Source organism: Merops nubicus, unplaced genomic scaffold, assembly GCF_000691845.1.
Source record: "Merops nubicus isolate BGI_N331 unplaced genomic scaffold, ASM69184v1 scaffold4347, whole genome shotgun sequence".
In the NCBI taxonomy this organism is placed as follows: domain Eukaryota; kingdom Metazoa; phylum Chordata; class Aves; order Coraciiformes; family Meropidae; genus Merops; species Merops nubicus.
The window spans coordinates 200369-228019 of NW_008620964.1; the positions used below are offsets into that span (position 1 = coordinate 200369).

The 27651-nt window shown below is 37.0% G+C and overlaps 1 long non-coding RNA gene across 1 annotated transcript in view; it reads left to right on the forward strand.

Annotated features, from left to right (window-relative positions):
- Nucleotides 1-27651, forward strand: part of LOC103776762 — a 163194-nt gene that overhangs the window by 84743 nt on the left and 50800 nt on the right. Inside the window, exon 2 of the long non-coding RNA XR_608183.1 lies at nt 17626-17661. This is a non-coding gene — a long non-coding RNA (uncharacterized LOC103776762). The remainder of the gene's footprint in view (nt 1-17625; nt 17662-27651) is intronic.

Here is a 27651-nt window from a genome sequence, read left to right on the forward strand (position 1 = left end):
TTTTTAAATGAAATGAATTAAAAGAAATGAAATGTGCCTTTAGCAAAGGCACAAAAGAGCTGCTAAGGCCTGAATCCAAAAGGTACTCAGGAGTCTCACACCCACTGACACACTGGTGATCCCCTGTAAGTCTAGATCAGAACTAGGAACTTACTTAAGACTGCTCTGATCATTATAGCATCTGAACTGCATCGTTGTCCTTTGTCCCATTTCATGTCCCAAGAGAAAAAAGAGACAATTCCCCTTCTCCTAACCTATCACATAAGCGTGCAAGCTAGGAACACCTTGTATGAAGTAATGGATCTAGTAAGTACAGCCTATAAGCCAATATATAGGTCTCTTGGCAATTTTACAGAGCATTTCAACTTTGATCACAATTTTAAAGGTGGCACTTATCTGTATCTTGACTGCTCTCCTTTCAAAGACTTGTTTCTCATGAAAAGTGGGATAAGATGTCTTTGAAGCTAACAGCCATCAGGATATTACATTAATGCTATATTGACTCAGCCCTTCATCCTTCCAAGGTGTATAAATTGAGTTGCGTGCAGGCAGATATGTGATGAGACCTTTCAAAGGAGATATCTGTGTGCTCATTATAATCACTATTACTCCATTTGTCCTAGAAAGACATCATTGTGGGACACAGTAAGTAAAGCACAGAAATGTGGAACTTGGGACATCAGAGTGATGTTCCTATCATGACCTTGGACATGTAATTTCCTTTCCTGTGCCTCAGTTTCTGCTTTCATAAATTGAAATAATGATACTTAGTAGTCTACCTGACTATCTGCAGATGAAAAGCATTGCCTGAGAGACAGCTATTGCTATTATCTTCATCAGTGCTTTATTTGGGCAAAATATTTTCCACCTCTAACTGCCAAAAGCTTGCAGCTTAAAACAGGAAGCAGAAAGCTTTATCCTCATTGTGGAGAAACAGAGATGTACAAATCAAGAGCATTTCCTTTGGTCACAATGGAAATTTGTAGCTAAGTCAGGGATCCAATTTGCAAGTCAGTGCTTTAAGCATAGGCTTTTTCAGGTGTTCTCCCTGGACATAAAAGATTTAGTGGGAGTTTTCATGAGTAGATTTGTGCCAATATCCATAGCTAGAATTTTTCCCTTCCTCTCAAGTTATGCAGAGGAATGTTTGCTGATAGTTTGCTGGCCTGCCTGGCGCCCCAGAGGTGACTGTACAGCAGTAAAGCTGCACAGATTGTAAATTATACATATCCTGTCATTCCATGGAACAGCAGTCGAAGTTTTACACAGTTTTTCCAGCCATGTTTTTGAATGAAAGGTGCAGCAGAAGGAGACTCAGTACTTGCTGCAGGGTGCCAGGGGTTGGGAAAAGACCCAGGGACAAAGCATGCCCATTCAGAGAGAAAGGATGAATCAAGTTTTGAAACAGGGTCTGTGGACTGGGGCATAAATCCTCCCTGTTCTGCACAGCAGCTTCCATTCAGTGTCACTCTCCCTGCAGATACCAAGGAACAAATGTGGCATCATGTAGTAATTGCACATTTAGCTTCTGTTACCACGTTACATGCCCAGCAGTTCCTTTCCTCTTGGTTACTCTTTCTTCCCTCCATCACTGACTCCCTACCTCCCTTGTTTCTGAATTTCTTTTCCCCAACTTTTCATTCTCCAGTGCTGCTCTCCTTTTGCAACTTAGTAGTTTTCATTACTATTGCCAAACCCCAATCTGTTCACTGAAATAATTAATGTCTAAATAGTATCATTGATATTGATGTATCAATATAACTCCTTCACTTCCACAGGTTAAGCAAAGACTGCGGTGCTCAGACTTCTGATTCACTGTTATAGGCTGTTGATACATCTGAAGTGCCACAGACTAAACATCATGCACTTGCTTTGCATGGAAGGCTACCTTTTTCTTGGAAAGTTAGGTGCTGGAGGCCATGGAAACATAATATGTCACTGGATCTAGACCAGCAACTTTAGGTGGGATCACCCAGATTAACAAAACATGTTATGAAGTTTCTTTATAGAAGAAATACATTTTGAACACATTTCCTCTGCACCTAATGCACCTAAACCATCACAGATTTTCTGTCCCAGCTCCTGTAATAGTGGAAGTCTAGGAACTCAGTGTAACCTGTTTCTACTATCAAAAAATCAACATCAAGAAATTTACACTGATGGCTTTCTGGGCTGCACTAGGCAGTGCCCAGCTCTGGGTTCCCCAGTACAAGATAGAAGTGGACGTACTGGAGTGAATTCAACAGCAGGTCATGAAGGAACTGGAACACCTCTCATTTGAGGAGTCATTTTGAGAGCTGGGACTGGAGAAGAGAAGGCTCAAGGAGATCTTATCAGTGTGTATAAACATTTGTTGATGAGCAGTAAAGGTGGCCAGATTCTTCTCAGTGGTGTCCAGTGACAGGACAAGAGGAAATGGACACTAACTGAAATACAGGAAATTCTGTTCAAACATAAGAAAAAAGCTTTTTTTGCTGTGAGGGTGAATGAGTAGAGGAACGAGCTGCCCAGAGAGGTTTTGATGTCCTCATCCTTGAAGACAGTCAAAACCCAACCAACTGGACATGGCTCTCAGCAACCAACCTACTGTAGGTGACCCTGATTCAACCAGGAAGGTTGGACTAGACAATCTCTAGAGGCCCTTTACAACCTCAGCCATCTTTTGATCCTATGTTTCTGTGAAATAAGATATTTTATTCAAATCAAACTTAATTTAACTGTCTCCATTGAGAACCACATTACCTTACCATATCAGACCACACAAGAGTAGAGTGGAAATAAAGACTTGCAAGTTCTGAGCATCCTAGGAAACTAATGCCATAGAGCCATAGAAGGGCACATGCAGAGCAACTGAGTTCAGTCTCTTGCTTTTGCAGGTATAACAATCCCTATTCCAAAATTCTTTATCATAAGTTAGGTTCAGGCACTCCTGGGAAGACCAGGTATTTCCAAACTGAAAAAGGGAACCTGATGGGACACTTGCAGAGAGATCAGCCACTCTCCCCACACTCCAAAATGTTACTGAAGGTTGGAACATGGGGGAAATGTGAAAGCTGTGTCAGAGTTTGAGACATTGTATTAACAATATCAAATCAAATAAAGGATGCTGGAGAGATGAAAAAAATGAGGTCTAGGTTCAATACCCATCTTCTTGTGATAAGTGGGGCTAGTTTTCAGGCCAGCTGTCTGAAACATGTTGTTTTACTGTTAAATGCTGTGTGATATCCAGTATAAATATAAGTAATGTCCTTTATGTCCATTAAAAAAAAATTGAAAAAACCCACACAACAACAACAAAACCCCCACTTGTTTATGCACAGTTACAAAAAGAATAGAAAGCAGTAAAGAGTGTTTACAGGCTGTTAATAACACAATGTTGTAATTTAGGCTTCCTTTACAAAATAGTGCCCAGTATCTACTATCTCATGATCAATAGAAGCTGTATTGTGTGACACTTGTGAACAATGGGTGAAATGGATATTAGAAAAATCTCATTTATCTTCTGCTTTATTTCTTGATAGAGGTCCTTGTCACCATGGCTATTATGTGACTAGCCCCAGAAAGGCCACCTCATTAGTTTTCTTTATCAAGACAGCAAGGTCTCCTTTAAAGGGACAGCACTTAGATTTTAGATCCAAACAGAAAACAGACTCCATTGTATGAATGTGTTTCTGCTTATGCTCTCACTGTTTAAAAACACAGGTGATTTCCACAGCTGTCAGCTAGATGAAATTAACACTCCTGTGATGAGGAAGTTGTCTCTGAAACAGAAATATAACTACGGAATTTTATGAGTAAATTGTTTGTATTTGCCTCATGCATTTCTTCAATGCATCTGGCATTTCTTTAATAAAATCCCACACACCAAGGGGCGGGGGAGGGGAGAATGAAAGCTGCTTTCTGTAAATTCTGTAAATCTATTTTCCCCTTTGTCTCTTCCACTCACAAATACATCTTCCTCTCGTCTGACAACCACTTTGAAAATTTTTTCTCTATTGCCACCAAATCAACCATGTGAGTGTCAACAAATCAGTAATGATTTAGAATATGTCAAAGGAAATTCAACTTTTTTGTCTCTTTTCAAAAATCTTAATGACAGGTAGATAAAGTTGGACAACACCATCTCTATTGGCTTTCTCTGAGTTTTGATGGGTATTTTTTCACAGAACAAAAGAGCTTCCTTCCCTTTTGCAGCAGGCAAGGCTGGGGAAGAGTAGCTGCAAAATCTGATAGTGCCAAATAGTTGTATTAGGCATGTCTAGCTTTCTGCATAATTAAGAATGTTTTGGATGTGGTGATATAGGAGATGAATGATTACAAAATATTATTGGTTTTTTCTTTGTTCTGAATTATGATATAATCGTAATTAACTCTCAGAATACACTGCTAGATTTAAATAGGTGATTATAAGTACCCTCTTATTTTATAACTCACTAGAGAAGAGCCTTAGAGGTAAGAGGACACTGAGTGGATCTGACAATACTATTAGCTTACTGTATAAATCACAGTGACTTATTTCACGGCATTTTAAATTAAGGTAAAATATTAAAATGCAAAACAAAAAAAAATTGCATTAATACTACATTAAGGTTAGGAATTTGAAGGCACAAGTTCAGGAAATGAAAAAGCTAAGTTTTTTTTTAGTAATAATCCATATCAGATGTGTGTTTTCAATGAGTAACCTGAGTGATAAATAGTGGTTTTGAATACATTGAAAGCATCCTAAAAATAATGGGACAGGTACATTTGCTAGGAATAAGTTAGGTACAAGGAGTTTGAAATTCCTATTTGTGTTGTATTTACAGTTTTGCATATGGAGGAATAGAAATGACAGTGTGGGTTTTTCCTTGAAGATATTGCATGCCTTATGGCAAATCTTCTGGGAGTAGTTTTTCCATGTGTCATGTCCTCTAAAGAAATGGAGCAGTCATATTCCAGAAGCTCACTATGAAAGGATGACGAAGGAAGTACAGGAAAAGCCTATACTTCAAAGAATTTTCAGGTTCAGTGTTAGAGTTAACAGATACAGAAATAGTTCAGAGAAAATAAAGTATATCACCATGGTGGACAGATAGTCATTGACACTATGGATCTGTCCTGCTCTGAATGAAACATCCCTTAGGCAGTGTAACTGCAGATTCATTGATGAAACCAACAGTGCAGAGTTTCTTGTTGAATTCCTTGTAGCTGAAGTGAACTTGTCCTCCTTTAATGGCAGTTTTGTTACTCCCCTGCTATCGGTGATTTTCTTCTTTGGAATTTTGTCCAGTTTAGGACATAAAGGAGACTTAGACAGGAATGGAAAATGAAGATTCCTTAGCACTTCCTTTCTCAGTTTATTCCTATCTTTCTAATCATGCAGATGTTTTCTGTAGGAGCTCCGTTTATTTTAGAGTCCTTGATCTCCACTGGACAACAGTAATTCCAGCCCTGAATAAGTTTTGTGCCAAAAACACCCTCTGTCACATCACTAATACCCCCGACATTGGCTACTGCGTTGTGTAGGTCAGCATGTCATCACTGATGGGTGCAGATGAGCTGAAAAAATATCAAAGAAGCACCTGAACTTACAATCATTTTGTCTTCCTAATGGACATATTCTGTCAGGGCTCTGAACACTAGTGCTCGGGCCAAAGCCACAACCTTAGAAAAAGGCAAGAGCTAGTGTAAACTTGTAGGATTTTAGTCCAAACACATAAACCAAAGTGGTGCAAAAAAGCTGGGGAAATGGAATACAGATGTGGAAAGATGAGGGGAACAGCTTAACGAGCACAGAGTGCATCTAGATAGTAACAAAGCAGGGAACAGAATTAGCTCCACTGAATCCCATTTCAGGGCATAATCTAGCAAATTTGGTGGGTGGTCATACTGAGAAACTGTGAAATGTGTTGATGTTTCACAAGCCAGTCTAGAATTCAATAAATAAATAAATAGATAGATAAATAAATAAATAAATAGACAAACAAAGAAATAGAAAAATAAATTGATCTGGGTTTAAGAGCCACTTGATTGAAATAATAATGTCTTTGTACGTGGGGGGGATGTTTTAAATGTCATTGCTACCAGCTGCTGCATATATTGATCATCCCCATGGCCTAGACAACCACCACATGGAGATAGACCAGCCAATATAAATACCATAGGCACTCGCTACATAACAAATCTTTATCTATTTACCTTTCAGAACATTAGATCGATCTGCTCTGAACTTTGGTCTTTTTGCAATCATAAGTATTATTGTTTCCCATTCACAGCAAGTGCAGAAATAGCAGGGGTACTACTGTGGAAAGACCGTGACCTTACTTATTACACCACCTGTGTACTCTTGAGAACCCTATAATTGAAACATTACATGTTGACTCACCTTTTTCTTATGATGTATTGTAACTTCTCAAGGCTAGAGTTTTCAATCATGGATTTTCAGTTCTATCAGTGAAACAGATTTTAAATCTATTCTACGCTGAGAGAAGCTGGTCCTCCTCAAGAAACTCTCCATCTTTCCCAGTTATTTTATTTCATGAAAATGAATGTTCTAAACAATTCCTTTTTGTCTTATAGTCCAGTTATTCTTGACTAACATTTTGTCATAAGATTTTCTATTAAGCAGGAAGGATTCAAAAGTATAGTTAGGCTGTTTGAGACTCCAGCATATTAACACTGCACAACTTGTTTCCTCCTCGAAAACTCCTACATCTTTCTTACATCACATATAGATATAAAAATATCTTCCTGCTACTTCTGCTACATCTTACAAATGTTACCACCTCTGTTCCACTTGTCTCTTGCAAAACCTCTCACATAGATGTTACCTTCAGCTCCTCTCTGCTACTGTTCCCCAAAACAGGGAATCAGGAAAGTGTCTAAGATGTGCTCATCTGTCAGTGGACATGCTACACTTGTAGAGGCAGCCTGTGCCATTTGTCTTCCCAGGAGATATGTCCTGGTGGGAAGCAGTCAGACCATCTGCAGCTCATCCTCCAGGATATTCACTCAACAATTTATTATGAATGGTGCATTGGCCTAATAAAACCTATTAGTACTGTGGGGTGAAATTACTATGGAGAGCAAATATGTTTCTAGCTTGACTAATATGCTTGCCTAAATGTCTTTTGAGGTTGTTCTGTCAGATGTTTGAAGGATGCCAATAGCCAGAAGACATTTCTCCCAATGAACTCCATGAACATTGCTCATGTAACAGGGCTTGCTGCAGCCTCATGCACTCAGCTGAGAGATAAAGCAGGGGCTATGGCTTATCTATGGCTGCTTTCCACTCCCACGGGGGAAGTCAACTCTCTTTGCTAGCAGAAAGCTCAGTGGTTAATGCATTTTACTTCGTAGTCCCTACAACATTAACCAAAAACTGGGAGGGACTTTTAAGAATAACTATTTCCAAAGCTGTGGAAAATGAAGTCCCTCTAAACTGATGCATAAAATAATCCTAACAATAACCAAGCAATGCTTTGGAGCTTCTGATCACCCTGGTTTGGGGGTTTATTATTTTTTTCCCCTGTTTCATCATTTTATGTTAGTTAATTACTTGCTAAAAAGCCTTCTGAAAAGCATGTCACCTTCTGTAGGAACAACTGGGGAGAATATGTTACAAGAAGTTATAGAGAAGCTACTTATAGATGAGAAAACACATCTGAAATATTCTCAGATTTTGGAAACTTGCTCACTGTATAACTGGAGATGTGATTACGAAAGAAAATTGAATCATTGACAATTGACTGACTGGAAGCACTGATGTTTCTAGGCTGCTGTTATTTATGTCCTGTTCACCCTTACACACAACATCCACATCACAAATTACAGTACCTTCTGGATAGGTTAGGGGTCAGTATTGTGGGATATTTTAGGTTTCTGCATTGTGGAAGTTTTCTACAGATTCTCCAAAGATTTTTTCAAGAGGACACTAATTAATGTAAAGTCCTCTGGAAGAACTGAACCCAGTTCTTGGCTCGGACAATTACCTTCAGGTAAATGGGCACAGATTCTACTTCCTCAAATATATCTAGGTACTCAGCATCTACCAATTCCAAGGTGAGTTAGATGCCTGGATAAATCCAAGGGTCCAAGATTTCCTTACAACAGGTGGGATACTGTTAAGGATCTCAAACAATTTGAAATCTACTAGGATAGCAGTAATGATTATTGACAACAATTTTGGGTGAGAATATTTAATTCCTTTAATACCTAAAATTTCTATTTTTTGAGAAGAGGCATGTCATTCCTCACCTAAGTTCCTGGCACCATTTTCAACTTCTTTCCTCTTAAGTAGAAAGTTGTTCCAGAACACTGCTTTACATATTTTAAATAATGAATGTCTTCTGAAAGAATGTATGAAAATTATGCTTGGTTTTAGTTACCAGAGAACTTAACATAAGCTACTTAGATTACTATTATAAAAATAGTATTCAAATGTTTTTACTAATGTAAGTCTATATTGAGAGCTTGATCATGAATGGTTTTTGTTGTTCAATTTCTTCTTGACCTGCATAATCCTTTGGTTTAAATTCTTGAGGGAATATAAAAGCGTATTAAAGAAATCATGCTCTGTATACAAATAATTTTTCATTCTTTGCATAATGAAGAAGTAGTCTTCCTATTATGCATTTCTTTCCTCTTTTGCTGAAACATTTCTTCACATCCAAAAAATATATAGCCTTAAATCACAAAGGTCTAAAGTTTGACAATGTGTTAATAGACTTTCACTGCAGTAATTTAAAATAGACTTCCAATTGCTACTTTTTCTGTCAACCAAAAGATTACAGAAGATTTGTAAAGGGAAAAAAAATACACTCTGACTTTTTTTTTTTTTTTTCTGGCCAATGTACAATTTCCTAACTGCTTTCTACTTTAAAAAAAAAAAAAAAAAAAAAGGAAGAAAAATAAAACCAAAATGACAGAATAAGAATAAGGGAAGTCTCAGAAGGTATCAGAAAATTCCATATTCTACTGAAGAGAAAACAAGAAATTTCAAATTTTGGAGAATAGTCTGCTACCAAAGTAGCAAAACCAGACTGAGGAAAGGGAGGAGACATTTAACATGTTCATAGTGCCATGAAAATGCAAATATAACACATCCTGCCACAGTGTGGCTCCTTTCCTCTAGAGTTTAACTTGCATAATACCGTTGGTGAGTATCCTGCTGTTATTGATGAAGTTAATGGTTCTGGTATTATTAGTTAATTGGTTGAGAGTCCCATTTTCAGGTATCTTAGTGTTCATTCTCACAGGTGATTATCCTCAGGAGTATTATAATGGTTTTTAGTCATCAGGCAATGGCAACTATAGAAGAAAAATATTTCCAATGAGAAAGAGATGGAGATTGAGTGGGTTGAGCAAGGTCACTGAAGTGATTTGGGCATTGCTTTACCAGTCCTACTCCCATCTCAGCTCCAAAACATATGCATCTCCTTGGTGTATGCAACCTTTTGAGGACACAAGCCACAAATATTAGTGCACAACTTTTATTTTACTGTGGGAGCGTGGAAGTGTACTGCCACCCTCTGCTGGAATATACATGGACCAAGAAATTTCTCCTCCTTCTCACGTCAATTTAGAAAGAACTCTTTGGATTGCATCGTATTTTCTTGTCAGATGTAGGAAAAGATTGAGGAATGTGGAAAGTTAATTTGACATCATGCTTTAACAAAAAAAAAAAAAAAGAAAAAAATGAATTTTTGGAATCTGTTAGTAATAAATTTTATTACAAGACTAATGTGCACTAGGTACATAAAATACCATCCCTACAATTCTTCAAAGGATGAAATAGCAAGGAAAATTTTTGAGGAGTTTGGTCCAGAACATTTGGTGTTATTGGCTGCAGAGCTGTGGACTTCTAGAGATTTCTTGATTGCTTTAAGATTTAGAAGCAGTATGAAGGAACTTAGCTTCCAGTTACAACTTTTTGTGATTCTTCTAAATCCCACTAGAGTACAACTGAAAGCAGAAGGAGACACAAGTTCAGCTACTGTCCTTTCTTTATATGAACCAAGGTCTGTTTGGTATTACTCAGGTTATAAGACAGAATTTCCTGGTTTGTTACAGTGGAATGAAAGTCTTTTGAGTCACAAAAGCAAATAAAGGGTGTGATGAGATGGACAGGGATAAATTATTTAAACAAGATCAATAGTTCAACAATTTTGTTTACATGTTTGTTCTAAAGAGGTATAATAAGGCCCATGCTTTTAAATGCAAGAGATGACACCGGGCACCTCCATTTCTGCTTGTCCTGTCTGGCAGTTTGAATGCAGGTAAATGATATTCAGTCCTTTCCACATACCAGGTATCTCCAAAATATTTAAACTCAGTACCAATGGGCTGAAAAAAAAAAAAAAAAAAAAAACCCCCACACCCAAGGGACAGGTTTAAGTCTTATTTTATTTTATTTCTTTTATAAAACTCTGAAAGGTTTATTTTTCCATCATCACTAATGCACAGGATGAGTTCAGCTTCTAAAAAAAAATAAATGTGAGTTATTAGGAACAAATTCTGACCATATGGGAGTTACAAGAAGGTCTCAGAGCAGGAATATTCCATCACATTAATTGATTACTGCAATATGTTGCACATGAGGAGAAGGAAGGAAAAAGAATGTTATGAAGACATTCCAGTAGGTCCCGTCTTCGAGTAATGCAAATCACTGAGGATTTACTGCCCAAGAATTTATTTGCATTTGGCTCTGATTTAAGGATCTGATCCACATTCTTAAAACAAATGGCAGACAAAACCTTGTCTGTACTTGAGCTAGGTTTTTTTACAAAATGAAGTTAACTATTAAAAGCAAAACTTGGCTTACCTAGAACTATCAGATCTTTGCACCTATCGGTCTGTAGTTTTGTACAACATTTATTTAAATGGTGGTCTGACATGTACTATCAGAGTTTAATGAACATAGTCTATGTATGACTGCCTAAGATTTTTTCACTGCTAGTATTTGATAACTTTGTTTTATATTATGTAAGCAAAAATAAAAGGCATTAGTTTAGATAATCACCTACTCATAAAGTGTTGTTCACATTTATTTCTACTCCTGGCTGCATTTATTATTATTTCTGTCCAAAAATGCCTTCATTATTTGGGTTTGAACCTTAGCTATATTCGGGGGGGGGGGGGAGCAAAAAAAAATTTGGGGGGGGGGGGGGAATAAATAAATAAATGAGGCAACTATTTGAAGCAAGTGAAAAAAAAACATCATGGGTTGGGAGCAAAACTATAGCATAAGGGGAAAGTTGGGTTAGCACGAAAGCTCAGTATTTCACCACCTTCACTAAGAATTTGGAATTTAAAATCAATTCAAATTACTAACACCAGAGGTTTCAATAAAATCATGGTGACTGGACTTATGAGCCTCCTGTGCCATATACTGAAGCTTAACTGCATTACTGTGGTCAATGTACTGAATTAAAGGAAGTCAGGAGGGGGACAAGGGAGGAGAGCCAAGAGGTATAGCCTCTAAAACCTCTATAAATTTAACCTCTCTCCTTCCTACTGCCATCATTAGATTCCTGCTCTGCCACTGAATAGTCTCAGGTAGGGCTTTAGCATTTGACAAATGAAGGCAATTTGAGGATTTTATACTCATGGATACATTGTAGGACTTACTGTGTGACTTAAAAGCATTTTTCTTGTAAATCAAATATTACCTTGGAAAATAACAATACTGGCAAATGAAACCAGTGAGGTGCCACTCAAGACTACAGTCCTGCTTTAATCATGTTGCTCTTTCAGAATTGAAAGCTTTTAATCATGCCAGGCTGCCACGTTTTTGGAGAAAATTCATGGGAATTTACAGATATAATTTTGGCCATGGAAAGCTCACTTACTAATACAACAGGGATTCTATTGAAGTCATGGAAATTTTTGCATTATTATTTTTTGAATGCACTATAATGACTGCAGAGTTCAAACCTAGCTGAGCTCATATGTGACAAAGTTAATGAAATTAGCCTTAATTTGCAATAATTTTGCCTCTTTTGTTCTTCTATTTTGGCTGTGTGCTCTGCATTAGCAGCTGATTCAGTGTAAAAGCAGCATATTTTGATTGTTTCATATCTTCACAGCAAGAGCCTGTGCTGACTTTTGTTGTGCTCTAACCTTGAATTAATAAACACATAAATGAATTCTTATATCTATGCAGTTTTCAGTATCCAAACAAGGCCAATGTGGTCTTAGGATACAGGGCAACAAGAAACTGCATAGAGTTTCATTAACTAGGAAATTCTTTATCTTTCAGATAAATTATCAGATAAACATCCATGACATACCAGTCCAAAATATAAAACCAAAGCTGTTAGAAAGGAGTCTTGGGGGGGGGGTCTTGTTTTAAGGACAAACCTAAAGTCTGGCAGCAAACATCAAGGGCAATTTCTAGTTTCAGAAACATACAATGGGTTGAGTTGAAAGGGGCATGGAAGACCATCTAGTTCCAAACTCATTGCCATGGGCAGGGACACCTCCCACTATAGCATTGAGGAGGTGCAGAAATCAAGAGGAGCAGGCAATGTATACAGCATATAGCATACTATTGTAGCTACAGAACCAAACAAAATCAGAAAATGTTCCCAACTAGCTGCTGTTGCAAATAAACACTGGAAAGATGTGCTTTAGTTTTATGAGCATGTAAGTCTGATTTTATGGAATACACTACATGGAAGTCTAAGCCTTTTGAATATTCCTACAGTAGAAATATTCCTCCTGTTGACAAATCTTTTAAACACCTTATGGAAGATACGCTTCATGCAAATTAGATTTTCGGAGGTGCCATGTGAGGACACATGCATTAGATCCAAATCCACCAGGATGCCAGGGATAAACGCATGTTACCAAGTCATGGGTAGATCAGAACAGTTTTTACAAAGCAGTCTTTCTAAAATATAGATTCATTTCTTCATCACACCATTTTCCAGACAGATTTATTTCTGAGTATCAACCTCTGAGTTCATCTTAGTTTCTATTTCTGAGCCTAAGCCTGTCAGACACACATTTGAAAAGCCATCTATTTATCAGACATTTTAAATAGCCTATTCATGGATATGCATGGCTTGTAAATCTACTTCTAGATACCAATCTTAATGAAATTTTACTCTTCAGCCTTCTAGTTATGAACAAAACAATCTGGTTTTGTGACTCCAGTGTGTATGCTTTGAACGTCAAATAGACTGCATGGTTCTGTCTCTCTCTTTTGTGTCTAGATGACAATATATGTTATGCACAGAGAAATACAGTTTTAAATCAGTAATAAAACCACTTTAATCTTACTTAATTTTCTGGATTTCACCTATTTTCAGTTGCGTGTAAGTATAGAAAATTTATTGATGTTTCCGTCTAGAAAATATAGTTCTCAAAAATAACCCCTAATTGTTAACATTAGTTGTGTCCAAAATATGCCCCATTTAATATGGAGCAGAGGATGTATAAGCCACTTCCAGTGCAAGCACAATGCCAAACACAAGCACAAGAGATTTTATATTTCTCTCAAGGTGTTGTAAATTAATTAAATTCAGTTAAGTAAATTACAAAGGACTGTATCACCGTTATTCTAGTCATTTAACCTTTATCAGTTATGAATTATTATCACTATAAATTTGCCTGTAGGTAGCCTGAGAATTCATCTTCAGGCTCCCTAGGTGATTGCTGTGGACTTGCTTACATGACAGTCAGTGCCTAAGCAACTGCACTTCTTGCCAGCTTACCCATGTTATCTGACCTTCTACACACACCAATTTTAACCCATTTGTAAAACAATTCAAATTGTGAATTTTTAAATTTAAAGTGAGTAACAACATGGGAGCACTGGGCTAGATGACTTCCAGAGGTCCCTTCCACCCTATTTTTTTCTCTGGGATTCTATGAGTTAAGTAATTTAGTGACTAAATTGCATCAAAGATTTGCAAACAGTGAATTCTGATAGCCAAGAAAAGTAACTGGAATATTTCAGTGTCACTGTACTGATGTTATGACCCATCTAACATGAAAGAACTCCTATGTGAAAGGAACAGGAATTTCACTCACTAATGAATAAGGTGCTGACACAAAAGGGTGTGTATATACCTGTGGCCCAAACCAGTTAAGCAATCATGTCCCTGAATTGCATGTAACTTTTAGTGCTGTCAAAGAATCTCCTAAAACTTACACAGAGTTAATTGTGGAGCAAGGAAAAGTGAGAATGGGAATATTACAAAACTCACTGTTGAGGCAGAGACTGTAGGGAGGTAGGTTATAGTTATAGCCTCAAGTTGTGGAGTTTTAAAGCTCTTAATTTGTTATTGGACAATATATATTTTATAATAATGTGACACTTTCCTCATAGACTGATGACCTCATCCAGTTCTGAACAAAAGCCTGTGTCTGTCCAGCTATGAAAGGTAATCTAAAACAAGGAATTTCACCATCACAGACAGACTGGGAAGCTCAAAACACACAAACTGTGAAGCCAAATGACTGAGAGGACTTAGTCCAGGACCTGTTATACTTCCTTACCTCATGTTAACTCAGAATTACATATATACATGCTCTATAAAGTTACACCAATTTAATATGCTTTTATTACTGATTTAAAAGATTTGAAAACTGCAGAATCACATGTAGAATGCTCACAGTGTGAGTCACAAATTAATTTTTTTCAAAGAAAAGTCTCCATACAGGAAAAGAAAATCAATCTTTTAAATGCAGTAGGCAGGCAGGTAAATTTGTAGTAGAGTTGTTGTGCAAGGAAACTTTGGAGCCCCATATTGTCCAGGTTTAAATATAAAATTGATTTAATTTAAAATATTTAAATAATAGGTTATACTCTCACATAATTTCTTATGTGATTGTGTCAAAGACTTTGACTGCACCAGAGGAAACAGTTCACAGTTGTGTCATGGGGTATTTATGTAGCTTGATTTAACTTCCATTATGTTGGTATTTAAGAGCCCATTTGACAGTTTGGTTCTCTGCAGGCAGGCAATGAAGAGGATGGATCTTGCATTAGGTGACAGGACACAGCAGAGAGAGAGGAGGCAAATGGGAAAGGTCAGAAACGGATATACAAAAGTGAAGAAGCAGTAGAAGAGGAAGAAGGACTCATTTTTATTCATGGCTCATTTAACTAATAAGGGAGGAAAGGAAGGCACCACACCAGAATTAGCTTGACTTCTCTTTTAATAGCTTATATGGGATGAGTAGGAAGTGCCTTCATTCCAAACACATACTTACCTTTCACCCAAACACCTGCTGTGGTGGGTAGGTGTATTGTATGTAAGTGGCCCCTGCACCAAACCTGAGCCAAACCTGAGCATTAAGGATAGATGGAACAGTGGTAGAGTTAGCTCAACAGGGTTAAACTGTTACAAAGTTATGATCCTAGATACAAATCAAACTACAAATATCAAAGGGAATAAGATGCTTGAGAACTTTAATGTGGACATATTTGGGTTCATTTTGTGAGCCTTTCAAGCCACAACAATGCATACCCAGACACATAACCACCTCAAACCCACCACTCTGTGAAAGATTATATGCCAGTAATTTTGAGGTTAATATTACATATTCAGTAATAAAATCCTTGTTGCTTCCATCCTTGATTTTAGTATTTTCAGGCTGGATCACTGTAACACAAACAGCAAAACTATAAGGATTTGTGGAGACTGCTCATGGTTTACCTTGTCTACTTCTTGGGGCTTCCTATCACTAGCACTTAGCTGAGATTGTTATGGACTGCGTATTTAAGTAGGATTATGCTCTCCCAAGTGTCCTGGATCAGAAAACTAGAGACTGGCAGACAAACCAGACTTAGACACATCTTTGTCAAACTTCTTTCTCATATGATATGAAGCTGGAGAGGAGGTACAATGCTATTTTGCATGTAGGATAATAAAAAGAAATAATGTGGTTTAAGTATTTGTATTGACTGGATAACAGTGATTTTCTGTGTTGCTCCTGTCCAAATACTACTCATTCCCTATGTTACTGAGGTAATAATCATCCTAAGTAGCCATTAATGTAGGTTGAATCAGAAGTTCTCAGGTGGGATAATACCATTTTCTGCAATGAGACTGACTCAGTCACCATATGGATAGTAACAGTACATATCACTCAGTATATCCATCATTTTCTTGCCATGCAGCTTGGGTGGGCCAGGCCTGCTTAGTACATGCATTATAGCTATGATCCTCAGTGACCAAAGAAATAAAATCCAGTCCAGTCATTTTATAGCATCTTTTTGAGTCTCATGGTATTGGTAGCGTGCTAAACTTTTACATTCTAAATTTAGAGTAGACACATCGACTGAGTATTAAGAAACTGTCTGATGTTTTTGTCCTGATCACGTATAAGCCTGATTTTGAGCATGCAAATAGATCTTTTGAAGTTGTAGAGGATTTGCATGTGACACTGTACATACGTTTTAGCAATGTGCTTTATGGAACTGTTAATGATTTTTGTCCTGACCATTTTTAATGCCCATTCTAGCATCTCTCATGCATGAAATTCCTCTTACTGACACACTTGTGTGGATAATCTGGCATTTAACTCCTATCTTCGCTGAGTCAGGTGCATTTTGCTTTCATCTGTATTCTAAGCCAATACAGTGTTTGATGATTACCTTTATCAATCTTCCTGCACTAAATCGGAGTATACTCACTGAATAAGGTGCACTATAAACAACCTGTTTGGTATGGAGATAAGAACTGGATCCTTTTAATCCTGAATTGTTATTACTTCAGGCCCCAAATGTATAATTTAAGGATCAAAGCCTGAATTGCTATCATAAATGCAATTCATAATGAAGAAAACCTGAATGATTTTCTGATTAATAAAATCAGAACAAATCAATGCAGATCTATAACCGTTTCTCTCACGTCATTTCGTGTATTTAACTTCATTTCATACCTTTCTTTGTTAGGCCTACAAAGAGAAAGAAATCAAGGTGTTAAGCAGCTGAACAGGTAAGAGTCAAGTTTTCTCTAGGACTTCAGAATTTCATATTGATTGTTTCATTTTTCTACTCTTCATAATACAAGATTATAATAAATTTATAACATAAGATTATCATTTAGTTATCAGTTCTTGTTTCAAATTTCTATAAACTTATTTACACAAATTTTGCGCATTTTATTATTTTCTTTTAGACAATTTTCATAGTTCTTCTCAGTTATTTCTCATATTTTTAGTATTTGTTTTCCTTGTTTAGCAAAAAAAAAATTATTAATTAAATAAATGTTAATTGTTAAAAGAGAAAAAAGCTCCTATGTGAATTGAAATGCTGGGAAGCAGTAAACTATATAGGATAGATCAGCTATGTAAACATCCAAAGTATATTGCCCAGATTTCTGAATACAATTTCCATATTCTCTCCTCTTTGCTTAAATTTATACAGATGCATGCAACAAGATAATGGGTACAACTTTAATATAGTCTGCTCGTGAGAATGTGAACTTTATCAATAGAATGTAATCAATAACTGAAATGGAATTGTGGCCTCCAGATCTGTGGCTAAATTATATTTTTTCTTTCCATAATAAAAGTTTAGTTACTGTTTACAAGGAAGGGCTGAAAAGTTAGAAGAAAAATGACAGCTAATATAAATATTTACTTGACCATCATTAGAGTAAATACATAAATCTTTTCTTCTTTCCTTAGATATTCAGCTCTTTTCAACAGACTAACAAGAAGTAGGTAAGTTACAATGATAAATTATTCTCTCCAGTTTCATGTTCTATTTATAGTCTTTTCATTCATTAGAGTTTTTAATTTGTTTTCAGTTTGCTGGTTTTCATGATCCTCTGTATTTTTTGAGGAATAATTTATTGCAATTCATATTTCTCTCTTTTGAAAATTATAATCCAATTACTTTCTCAGTAAACAAGAATTCCTCCTTTTTATGTGAAATGAACTACCAGCAAAAATGGTTTCTGATTAGACAAGCTAATTTTGAAAGGACAGATAGAATCAAGCAATGAACTGGATAAAAAATAATAATGGTGCGTACCTTGTTAGATAACAAATGGAACAGACTTTGGAGACAATTAATGCAGGAGACACTTAATGCTGAGATGTCTTAAGCTTTGTCTTATTTATTTGCTGCTATAAATCACAGTTAATTTCCTTAAACAATGTACTATAACTACCTAGTTAGCATCACATTGCTGTAAACACACGCCTCTGTAACTCTCTTTTTCTTTCCTGCTTTGAATGGAAACACCAGCACCCTTTGGAGAAGGGTGTGTGTGTATAAATACATGTGTGTTTAGCTAGATCAATAGATAGATAGATAAAATCAATCAAACAATTGATCTATACAATAAGGGAAAGTGGTCTAAGATTCAGGATGAATATTGCTGGAAAATGTTTAGTAACTTCAATGGATAAGCATGATATCTTTTATATTTGGTTTCCAACAACTAAATTACAGACTGTAGGCTGTTACTTGCTGGGTTTGATTCTGTTTCAAGTCTTACACTAAAGCAGCACTTTTATTGGGATTTTGGGAAAATTGTATCACACTTAGGTGGTCTGAAGAATATTTATTTTCCTGTATTGTCTGTTTCCTCTATATAGTGAAGTTCTGTTTCTGAGAAGGAGCATAAACAGGGATTTATTTTTTGAGTAAAAAGCTCAAGTGGTAGGCTTTGGATAAAAAGAAATGCTTATTACTCTTATCCTTTTACATCCTGGAAATGAGCATATGTGTGCATAGTCCCAAAGAAAGAATCAAGTTAGTGTTAAAAATATCCCTGTTCCCCATTAGTAACTTGCCCCCTCCCATGGAAACAATCTTACAAGGCCAAACTTCGTCAAACTCCATAGATCAAGGGTAAATAATATCAGTTTTAGGACTTTGAAAATGTGTACAGTATAATCAAAATGAAATTTCAAGTTCTTTAGTACAGATGCATGATGTTGACTCTGCCTGTTCAGCTTTTAATTCAGCAGTTAAGCAGCTGGCAATTTAGGAAGATAACATGTCGTTGTGTATCACTGTTCTGTGTGTCTGATGGGTTTTGGTTTATCTGAAGCTGGAGGAACATTATGTAAGACCTGTTTGTCTCGCCTTTTAGAAATATATATACATTTTCTTTCTCTTTCCTTAGCAGTAATACTTTCTGGTCAATTTTCAAGACTTCTTTCAAACAGCAGAGAAACACTATGTGCAACTATTAAAAAATCAGATTTTGACATAATTTTCTGTATATTGTATGATTGCATATTGTATCAAACAGTAAAAATTACTGCTATGAAAGATTCAGTTATAATACTATTTCTTCAACTGCCTTCAACCAAAAGATTCCTGAAGCAAGCACAGTGGTTTAAAAAGAAGCTGGACAAAGTTATAGGAGGTTATATATTACACAAGTATGAAGGGTGTAGGAAATGCTTCATTTTCTCTGCAAACATGAGGATCCAAGTGGTGAATCTTATCATACAATTTTTGGAACAGATGACACCAAGGAGTCAACGCAGGACTTCAAGAGCAGCCCCAGGCACCACAAATGGTTAATGATACTGTTCATCAGGCTACCTATGGACCCAAACAGCTAAATTCCTCCACCTTTCTCTTTCTGTATCTTTATCTCATTAGCAGAAATTCTGCTGCTTCCTCTTTGTCCTGTGATTTATGAATGTCTCAGTGTTATATGGAAAAACAGTACTATAAAAAACTTGCAGTGGTTTCACAGAGAGGATTCAGTCCTCTCAGCACCTTTACAAGTTCTTCCCTTCCCTGAAACAAGGGAAGATAGAAATAGAGTTCTCCTTCATGTATCCAGGCTTGGGTTTGGATAGCAAAGTTCTTCCTTACAGTGAAGGACCTCTGCAGAAGAGTTGTTTTGGACAGAGAGGTGTCAGGTAGTGTGCCTCAGTGTCCTCCACTCAAATCAGTGCTACCATCTGGAGTCTGAGGAGCAGCTCTTTACAGTCCAGTTGGAATAGCATAAGCAAATGATCACTTATAAACATGAGTAAGCATGTTCCCTCACTAGCACAGTATCAAGTTTAAGAAAGAGGCATCAGAAAGACTTGATTTTAAATGTCTGCTGATTTTTTAAGATACCAATGGAGATGTAACAAATACCACCAGTACCATAAATAGCCAACAATTAGTCCTGAAGAAGGGAAGGGAATCGTGAGTCTTTATCTCTTTCTGCAATCCCTGTGGAAGGCCCACATGCTGTGACAGGATGCAGAATAAACTGTTCTCCTGTGCTCTCACAACTTGTGTGAAACCAGTCCTTCTGCTTCTGTTTGTACTGCAAACTCCAGCTTTACCTAATGCTTTAACAGGAAAAACTTCAATGGTATTTCTGGGGAAACAAAAATAAATCCCTTAAATATGTGGATGGCTTTTATTACAAAAATATGAACCTATTCTGTCTCTGTTTCCTGCCTTCTGCTCTTATTTTTCATCATTCAGGCAACTAATCACATGGATGGTAATTTTTCTTGGGGAATGTTAACCTATTTCTCAGCACTAGAACTTTTTTATTTACTTCAAGCCACTTTGCCTTAGTTGGTTCCTTTCAAAGACTATACTGCCAAATCCCTCTAATGTCTCATGTCTGTATCTGGAGACCATCCCTAAATGCCTTCTCTCCCTTACTCAGACAGATTGCACCTTTGTAGTTTCACCATCTGAAATCTCTCTGTCTTTTTGTATCCTCCAATCCCCAAATCCAGCACTTCCAAGAGTCAGTTACTGATGCTATATTGCATGTCTAGAGTAATGGCCACTCTCCTGTTCTACTTATTCTTCCCTCTACTACATAAGCTGCCCTTTTGCCATGACTTTCTGGGTGTACACTGGCAGGAGTACAGGATGTGCAAGATTATGTTGGAAGGCAGAGCCAAGCCCAGTAAACATGAACCTGTAATGCTACAACATGAAATTGTGGTTGTAATATATGTGATGTCAAGATTTTGGGGTACTGTTCAATAGCCCACCATTCTTTGCTTATGAACACTTGCCTAATTTTGTATCATTTCTCATCTCCTTTATTCTCAGTTTTCCAATAAGGACCTTGTGATTTCCTCTTGAGAGCTCCTACCTTACAAGACAGTTCTTTCCAAGATTATTACATTTCTGGCCTTGTGATTTCTCATAGAGCACCCACTCCTACCCTGTGACTACCCTACTTACTAATGGAGCTTATTTTTATATAGATTAGAGTCCTTCATCATTTCAGAAGCTCTTAAAACATCAGAGAACCACTCTGTCAGGGAAACACTGCACAAATGCTGTTACAATTGAGTGCTGCATGTGTTAGTAAATATGACTGAATCTCATCTTGCCTGCCTGTTCCTGTTCACTCTCATTATATATGTATTCATGAAAGAACAAAAGTGAAAGATTAAATAGTCACCTAGGTTTATGGAAAGATAGGTTTCGATCAAGATAGTCATTGCATAATTCTGCATGTTTTATTTGTAAGTCGTATTTTCATTTCTCGTGGGAGATGTTGCTAGCATAAAGCCTTCTGCCTTCTCATGTCTGAATCAGACCCTCCAGGCAGCTCATACTCTAGTCAAATGTGACACAATTTAGTAGTTGCAGTAATACTGGCTTTGATTTGAATATTTTTTTTTTTTGGCCTAAGGTTACATGTAGTCCAGTGTTTCATGCTGCTGCAGAGCAAAAGATTTAACACACAGGCAGATTGTCCTTTAAGTGTCAGCTGTCCTAGGACATGTGCAATGAAGTGCATGGGAAGGGGTAGAGACAAACCCTGGAGCACAGATTGGATCCCTCCCATAGAAACAGAAAAGGGGGGGATGTGTTGCAGTTTTAGCCTAAACGGGTGGAAGGATATCCGATTGTAGGAAACATGCTGATGGGAGAGGAAGAACCGTCCTGAGGAGGAGAAAAAGTGATAGAGGCAGGTTGTAACAGGAACCAGCTGTGATTTCAGACACTTATAGAATCAAATCTCCTCCAACACAGCCCTGTGATGGAGCTTGTGGATGTGGGAGGTCTCTGAAGAACAATGGTGAATGACCTAGCCAGGAGAAAATGAAGATTTCGAGACTTGCCTGTATTCCATTAGAAAGTTGAGCAAAATCAGCACGTTTCCTGGAAAATAGTGCTGTATTGATGAACTAGCATTTTCTGTAAGAAGACAAATAGTATGTTGACAGTTTTGACCAGCTCTATTTTCAGCATCAAGGGATCTTGTGCTACTTCTCTCTGTCATATCAACTCTGGTCCTTGATGCAAGAGTTGTCATCTTTAGTTAGATTTGCACGTTGCCTGCAACACTAGCTGGAGGCTGGAGGCTACAGCACAAACTGGCAGAGAAATCAAGAGACCTAAGGTGCTTTCATTTCCATGCCTATCTAACTGATGGCCCCTCTAACTAATACCGCCAGAAATTGATATTGTCACATCACAGATTGGCCCCCAAACAAGTGAAGCGTATGCAACAGTTGTAGTGTTGCTGGTATGGAAACACATTACAGGAAAACCTCAAGTAGCCAAATATGCATAGTTTTTACCCAAGCAAAGTACAATCACAAGTGGTCACACTGCTTTCCTCTCTTGTGGCAAAACTGATTTAAATTTAAGTTTACTTCACTCTTTTAAAATTATTTCTCCTTTTAATTTCCTCTTTTCATATAGGGGAAATTATGATCTTACGAAGCTGACATTAAATGATGAAACAATATTGAACGACCTAATGAGAATCTTAAGCAAAAGTCATTGTGAATTAGGTATTTGCTAAACTGACAACACAAGCCTTTCTAAACCTGATATTGTTCTTATGTAAACTCATGAATGGAGACTTTCTCAAATAAATTACTTAATAACATCAGAGAGTCATTGGCTGTGTAAATATATCCCAGGGGCGCATACTAAGATTCCTGAATTTAAATGTTCAATAGAACTTCATATTTGTCACCTTTACTAACGAGTTTTTCCTTATGAAATCATTATTAGCATGAAAAAGTTAAATTTTGTATCTAATTTCTTGAATTAATGCTGTTTGAAGACCCTAAGGGTTTGAAAGTTCTTTCACTGGAATTCATCATTTGCATAATTTTCATAGCCCCAACCCTTTACTCTCAACTATGAATGCACATTGTGATTTTTTTATGCATTAAGGCAGCAACTTCTATTTTTCTCTACACAAAACAATTAACAGAAGAATAGCAGGTAATAAACATTTTTAATCTTTAATGTTACATTAACAGTGAAGTGCCATATTTCATGCTTTCACAACAACACTGCCTGTTGATTGATGCCTTTCTGGTTCCTCACTAAGAAGATATTTGATTACAAAAGGAAAAACAATTGAGTTATTTGAGATCAGTGGAGCTTTCCATCATTTCCTGCTTGAGATATTTGCGAGTGCACAGCAGCATGGTCAGATTTTTAAGCAGACTAGACGGTATCTTCTCAACTCTACATTATAATAGTTCAGCCATGATCTATGAATGAGACGTTCACTTGATATATTTCTTTTTGTTGTTAATGTAGCTTATTAGGAATTTCGTTCTTTTCATGAGTCCTGACTTTGGACACCAATGCAACACAGCTTTGGACCAAAATATTTCTTGATGTTAACCTCTTCTCTGCCTACTAATAGTAATTTTTTACTGCAGGTCATTGTGAAGTTATGGGCATATAGAAAGATGTAGGATAGAACCGTAACTGAAAAACATTCTCAAATTAGTGGCAAAGATAGACCTAGTATCTGGGTGTTTGGGGTTTAGCACAACAACCACAATGGAAACATGACAGTTTGTATTTTGAACAGGAAAAATTAACTCTAGCTCTGTGTTGAGGCTGAACTTATTTGGCTACAACTGCTTCCATCTGGTAGTTTGCCACAGACTACAAATCATTTTTGCATGGTAGACACATCTCCTGTTCCCCAGTTTAACAATATTTATGAACATTTTTTTTAATTATTGTTTTTCCTGCCTCTGTATAGTGAAGAGACTAAGAAAAATTATGCAATCTCGTTTGTGGGAAACTTTTGATCAGCATTGCATGTGAGATTAAAATTCTGCTTTTAGGTATATACCTGGGTATCTAAAAAGCTGTTGCACTCACACAAGGTGCACCAACTCACCGTCTGACTCTCCCTTGGCTGTGATAGGATCTTAAACATCTAATGGAATTGATTCTCTATTTTTGAATGTTTAAAGTATAAATCTGGAGCTGAATGTGACCCTTGAGTTTGATTCATTTGCCCATAAATTCATGTTTAATACTGTTTGACAAGCCTGGTGTCATACTCTCATATAATAAAGGAATTAACACCACCTTCTTACACCAGCCACTGGAAGTAGTTGTCCTACCCCAATTCAAAATAGAGAATCATCTTCAAGCTTAAACAAAACACATTTTAGCTTGCATTGCTGAATGCAATGTGATATGTTGAATAATTTTTTTTAAGCCAGTCTATTGCACCCCAGATTTCCTCAAATCTTTTCAAAAGTTTTTGTAGGCACACAGTCTTGGTTTTCCATAGAAGGAAAATCTCATATCTGTGGGTCTTCTCTCCAGTCACAAAATATTTAGAAAAAGCTTCAAGGTGCATTATCTAGATTCCTATTTTTCTCCAACAGAATTGTCAAGTGTCACGTTACAAGTTAATTTTGCTGCTTTTCCCACCCAGGGAAGTACCAAGAGTCTCAGGGATGGATAAAAAGTTTAATAATCTTGAAAATGTTGTTATTAATAATAATTACAATAATTACAGAGGTTACAATTTTTTGGCACCTCTGTTTGCTGCAGAAAAACACTTAAATCAAATACAGAAACAAAATGGATACATGAAACCCTGAAAGTCTTCTGACCACCAGTAGCTTCCTTGCAAAGAATTTTCTCTCTAGACAAATCACTCTGCTTGGCACAATGGAGCAAGTCCAGTGCGTGGGATCAGCTGTTTCCAGCTTGACATTTCCTACAAATCACGTTAGTTGCTTGAAAATATGTGAAACTGTAGGAATTAGCCTTGCTAAAGTTATTCATTTTGGACTCCAAATAAACAACCTCAGAACAGCTTGTTGGAAGGCCTGGCATTTAGTTACAATCAAATTCGATGATGACTTGCAATGTGCATGTCAAAATGAGGTCAGCCATTGGAGGCTACTCACCACCAGCCTTCCCTTTCCACAAGCCAAATCACTGCCCAGATGCTCATAGAGGCTTGTTAGAACCATAATGCCAGAGTGTTATCCAGGTTAAAATGTAGGTTTGCTATTGATCCAAACATACACTAAGCCACTGGAAAACTTTATCAAGCCGTGCTATGCTGCTTAGGAATGCCAAAATTTGACTGGCTCAGAATTTTGAAGGATTTTAAGCCATTCGCTATGTCCTAACTCACTATATTGTAAATTCTGGTTTATCAGATGTGAGACTTTAAATTCATCTAGGTGTTTAGGTTTGGGGTTTTTTTGCTTTTGCTTTTGCATGGCCATTTTCAATAGCCAAACCTCTAAACCAGCACTTACCAAAGATTCCCACCAATTTTTGTGGGCTCTGGATGCTGCCACTGGAAAACCTGCACTTGACATCCAGTGCCCTACTGAGGTTCCAGCAAATGTTCTCACTCTGTGCTGATGTACTCTTCAGATATAATTGTTTATCTCTGATTTGCAGCATCTCTTAGTATCCCAGGCACTCTCCTTGATTCATTCCAGTGACAACAGGCACAAATTGGAAAAAAGCACTTACAAAACTCAGATTAAAATGTGTAACTCAAATCTTCATGCCATAGCAAGGTTTGACTGGTTATAAATAAAAACTATCTGAACTGATTTTAGGATCTGAAGAAAATACAATGTCACCCTGTAAACCCAAGCTATGAAAAAGATGACTAATGATACCAGGGCGACAGTAGCTACATATTCCCATCTGTTTATCTGTTCTATCTTGGATAGTTCAGGGATCCATTACATTCCACTACTATCAGGGCACTAATTTTAGGTTTCTGGACCTAAGCTTCATCTATCTATCCACTAGCAGATATTTAATGCACGCCAGACTTGTGTTTTATTGCATCATCCCTCTGTTTTAATTTTTTTAAATGTGCATATTCGACATCAGATTGGGAAAAAAAATATCTTTTTTCACATTTCTCTCAATGTTGTAATTTTCCTTTTTGACATGAGTATCTTGTGACTTTACTTCTAAGAAACATACAGTTTGCAGGTGTATTTTACTCATTGGTGTTGATTTGCATCCTAAGCTGGAAGAGCTTATTCATGAATACAAAACCATTTTGGTTTTTTTTTCTGTGTCTGTGTTATCTGCCTCTAACTTTGACTTTCCTTTCCTTATTTTGTGTACACAGCAAACTTTTCCTTGTCATCTATTGACACCATTGTGGTTTCTATTGTATGAAATACATTCTCTTTTTCTTCTATTCAGAAAAGAGAAGATGGACTGTCAGGAAAGATTCCTTTTCTTCTTACCTTGGTTTATTTCAACAACATGCAAGTTCATATTGTTGTGGTTTTTTGTGGTTTTGGGTTTTTTTTTTATTTAAGTTGCTGTAACAGGCGCTTAGTGCATGGAATGAATTTGTACATTAACTAAAGAGAGAGAATCTCAAGCTATTTCACTTAACAAGGAGAAGTTAACTGACTCATCAGAATCTAATACTTGTAAAGGGAAGAACTTCTGATAACTGTTGACTCTTTAATCTAGCAGAAAAATATATAACGAGATCCAGACAATGGAAGATGAAGCTTGACAAATTCAGAGGTAGAAATACGAGACTCGCCATGTAACTAACAATCACAACTTTCTTACAGATGTGTTAGATTCTGTGCTGCTTGCAGTTCTAAAGTCTTAAAAAGCTGACAAAATCACAGCATTCAAACAGAATTTACTCCGTGGTTGTGATGGTAGGCTGAAATTCCTGATGTGTATTGTGTAGAAGAGCAAGCGAATAGTTTTACAACAAATAGCCTTCTTAGATTTCACCAATATTTCTATCAAAATGCTGTCAATTCACTCAGTTTTCTCCATCACATCTTCCATATGACAGGGCTGCATTCTTCCGCTTTTTCTGCAAGGCCTCCACTGAAGTTCTGATTTGCATCCCTATAGGGTGCAAATGGTACAGGACCAATAATAATTTTTAATAGCCTAAAACGTGCAGGTTACTGTAGTGTTGTGTGGTACAGAGACACACAGATGCCTTCTCCTAGACAGTCTGACTTTGATATGGCATGATCTGTACTCCAAGAAATTGGTTAAAATTAGACTATGTATGTGAATTTGATTCTTGGGTGGAAAGACCTTGTTAATAACAGCCTCTACTCGTGGCAAAACCACTGGGGGATTTACACCACACACTTTAGAAGTGGGGTTTGGGTCAGCAGATTAGACAACTAATTTGAAATAATTCTCAAGTTATGCTAAAATATTCTTCATACAGTCAAGAGAGTAGGGCTTGAAGAGAGAGGTCCTGCCTATCTAAGTTGAGGTTTTATATCAAAACCCTGGGACCAAATCAACTTCTGAAACAGCCTGTTTCTCTTCTTTGTGTAATGGTTCTAAGAGATTAACTCCTTAACTCAGGTATCTACTGAGGTTAAAGGAAAACACTTTAGAGTTCTCATCACCTTCCAAAATTGCAACAGCCAATTTGCATTTTGTTCTCTAAATATTCATGAACGTTGTCTAGCTGCAACACCTGACAGACCTTCTCTTTC